At 38.2% G+C, this 3,608-nt stretch overlaps 1 long non-coding RNA gene across 1 annotated transcript in view; it reads left to right on the top strand.

Annotated features, from left to right (window-relative positions):
* Positions 1-2,384, top strand: part of LOC116700470 (uncharacterized) — a 22,049-nt gene extending 19,665 nt beyond the window's left edge. Inside the window, exon 3 of the long non-coding RNA XR_004334666.1 lies at positions 2,370-2,384. This is a non-coding gene — a long non-coding RNA (uncharacterized LOC116700470). The remainder of the gene's footprint in view (positions 1-2,369) is intronic.
* Positions 2,385-3,608: the final 1,224 nt, after the last annotated feature.

The raw sequence follows: 3,608 nt of genomic DNA, 5'->3' as shown, positions 1-3,608 counted from the left end.
GTGCAATACAAATAAAGCTGCCTTGCCTCGCCTTAACACACAGAAGCACAATCCACCAAACTATTCCAGGCTGATTGTAGGCCACATTCAAACCTTGAAAGTATCTTCTTTGCACTACAAATACAGATTTTTTGTATTTTTGTGTCAAGTTTGATACCTCTTGTCCTTGTGTCCATGTATTTGGATATAACATGTTTTAATTGATTAGGCTGGAGAGATTTCACAGCCATTTGTGGATGACACACTATAAATGTTAACTTGGTTTTCCAATTTAATGTTGGAAATTCAACATTACAAATACCCTAATTCAAAAGTGTATAACCGGTATAAATATGAGTGTGGACTTAATATTAGTGTGGACTTAATTAACTCATTTTGAAACAAAAACCACAGTGACTCAAGATAGTGTGCACCACATAATAAACTGGCTATGTCTGTTCCAAGTGTAACTAAGAGAATTGGTCTCTGTCCAAGTTCAAATCTCTTATAAGTATAGTGATAAATTAGTCAGTTGGTACCTGTCATTGTGCCTGAGTATTTTGATATCCTCAGTTTTAGCAGTTTGAAATCAGTTTATTTTACACAAGAATAAACCCACAACTGTTGAAGTGCTCGGAAACGTAGCTATATGCATGCCTTTCTTTCATAGACTCATCTAACTGTCAATTGAGCAAATCTTAGATTAACACCAAGCTCAGTGTGCATCTTGACTGAGAAACAGTATTGCAGTATTGTTAACAGTATTTAAAAGATAAAATGTTCCTTGCTCTTATTTATGCTTGTAAAAACCTGTAGTTAATTGAAATTCCTCTCACATGAGTGGGCACGATGTACCTACCAGAAAGTCATCTTTGATGGAATTGCCTGAGAGTAACTGTGCAGTCTTTGTAACTTCTTGAGACCAGTAGGGCCAAATGCACAATTCAAGACAAGATTACCAAGCAACTGATATTTCACTGAATAAATGTATAGCAACAACAATTGGAGTTTGAATTAAAATATTCTCAAAAGCTATGACGTAGGTGTTGATTAATTTAGTAATGTCTCAACTTAAATAACATTGTTCCACATTAGTTTAGCCGCAATGTTGAGTGTTTACAAATGCAGTCATTTGACTGCAAAGGCTGAGGACCTTGACTTGCAACCAGCAGTGTGAAGCCCATCTATAGATGTGGAAGAAACCTAATCCCAATTTCTCTGTGCATAATAAGGTGATTCAGAGCCTCTCTCCCCTTTTTCGAGTTACTGGAGGGAAGCTAATGGGCTCTATGCTAATTAGAGTTGGCATTTGGTTCTTCTTGTGGACCTGAGAAGTGAGGTGAGGAGGTCAAGAGGAGGGACAGTCATTATCATAACTCATGTGAAGGCCACATCCATATCCATGTTCTTCCTATCTTCGGCCTTGAGGGTGGGGAAAGAAATTAGAGATCATAAAGGTATCAAGGAGTCACTGAAGGGAAGAAATTAAGAGTAACAACTTGCAGAGAAAATAAGAGAAAGAATGAGAAAGTTGGAAGGAAAATTAGAGAGAAGGGCATAAACACATGATGGAGCAACGAGAAAAGAAGGCGTTGCTCTGTCCTTGCTATTATTCACTCCGTCACAGCGCCTTGGCTTTATGAAGAGTTTTGTGTCATGGTGCTGCTTTTTAATTGACATTAAAATGCACTGACCAGTGTGTCAGTGCTCCCCCTCTCACTCTTCGTACACCCCCACTTCACTTTTCACTTTCTATCTTTTTAACTCTCCATACTTGACTGACGTGGGCTGTCATTAGCATACAGTGTAGCGTGACAGAAATGATACCCCAACCTTACATCTCACCGGCAGCTGTGACGGCCAGCAGTTTCTTTCCGTCAGAACGGTTTTGCTTGTAAAACCTCGTTCTGTATTCTGCATATCTGTACAAGCAGCAGCTTCTGTGTGTCAATGCCATATTTCATGGCCTTGTCATATGTAGAAAAAAAGGCCTCTTACCAAGACGAAGAGCACAGCGTTCCCATAGGAATGCGAAGCCAGCTCCCACGGGTGCAGCAGAGCTTTCAGATGTTACAAAGAAGAGGAGATGGAGACTAATGCCTTTGAGGTCAAAGGAATGCAGATCTCTGAAGCGGAAAGTGTGCAGTTAAGGCAGAGATAACGCTTGGCGGAGATGATGGGAACATATTGTGTGGAAATATATTTTAGCTGAAAAATCAAAGTAAACGTTTTTTCTTTAAGCTAGTAGCATGCGATATCGGTTTTTCCCCTATGTATATGTTGTAGTGATTGTTGATACACTTTTCAAAAGTCCTTATTTAATTATTTGCAACACGTTTCAAAACTGTTCTGGCCGTTGGACAGACTGTCTGACAGTGTAATATGTAGAGGTATTTACAGTACAGAATTTCAGACCTGACTTGTGGATAGCCTGCCTAAACCCTACATGCATTTTATGAAAAGGAGACTTGATTTGAAAAGGAGCTAATTATATTCAAACTCTGTTTGAAATAGGCTGATTGGACTTTGAGGTTATCTGGGTATTGCTTCAGTGTTTTGGGCATTGTGGTTATCAATATTCCTACATAGGTAGAAATTCAGGCTATCATTTGTCAGTGGTTAAAACATTAATATTCCACGTCATGTGATGAATTTTGAATTCAAAACTGACAGTAATTATAGACTGTGCCTTGACTTCAGCAGGGACAAATGTTTTTCTGACCCATTGCATACCTAATGCACTTAATAAAAACTAGGCATTGGTATTTTCTTAAACCAAAATGGAGAAAACTATGGCGCCATCATGACACCAAGCCATTTGAGAAGTGGAGGAATGTTGTGTTCAGTAACATTTATTAAAAATTGTTAATTACTGTTTGCTGACTTTATGAAATGTCAGTGCCTAAACATTAGCTTGTCACTTGGTGAAAAAAGGTCATATTTTTCTGAATATTTTTTTATGATGGTGGTACAATTGGAAATCAGCTCAAGCCAGAAACATTAATTTACTATGATACTGTATGGGAATTGTGACATAAAAATAGAGTGAACATTTTAAAGTTGTCACCAGGTGTATAAAATATCAGCTAAAGTGTATCGGTAGATGCTATCATCACATCAGTCTTTTTTTAAGGAGTACTTTCAATGTTTGTGGCAGATACAAAAGTTCATATGCTTGTACGTATGAACAACTGTGTGTGTGCTACATTGCCAAGTCTCTGTATGAAATGTGGCTCACTGATACACACAGTTCTTTGTGAAGCATGTTTAGTAGTTTAAGCAGAGAACAGCCCCACCTCAGCATTTTACCTTTCTGCTCCATTTCTTTAGATCAATGAAATAACAGACTGCTAAGAGAGGAGTTTCTCTGCTGTCGTAGTGTCTGGGTGTGTGAGTCAGTTAATATGTGCCTATGTTTTAAAATGCATTTGAAGTGTTAGAGCATGTGTGTGTTCTTAGGCATAATATAATCCTGTGTGCGTTTATGTCAGTGTCTCAATAAGTGCATGGTTGCATATGCCGTGTGCATTTTAGGCTTTAGTAAAAAAGTGTGTTTATGTGCTGTTATGCATTTGCACAAAGTGATGTTTGAGTGTTTTGTGTCGTGTGTGTGTGTGTGTGTGCGTGTG

Source organism: Etheostoma spectabile, chromosome 13 (assembly GCF_008692095.1).
Source record: "Etheostoma spectabile isolate EspeVRDwgs_2016 chromosome 13, UIUC_Espe_1.0, whole genome shotgun sequence".
Taxonomy (NCBI): domain Eukaryota; kingdom Metazoa; phylum Chordata; class Actinopteri; order Perciformes; family Percidae; genus Etheostoma; species Etheostoma spectabile.
The sequence above is the reverse complement of the archived record's forward strand: the minus strand, read 5'-3'. Positions and strand labels throughout refer to the sequence as shown.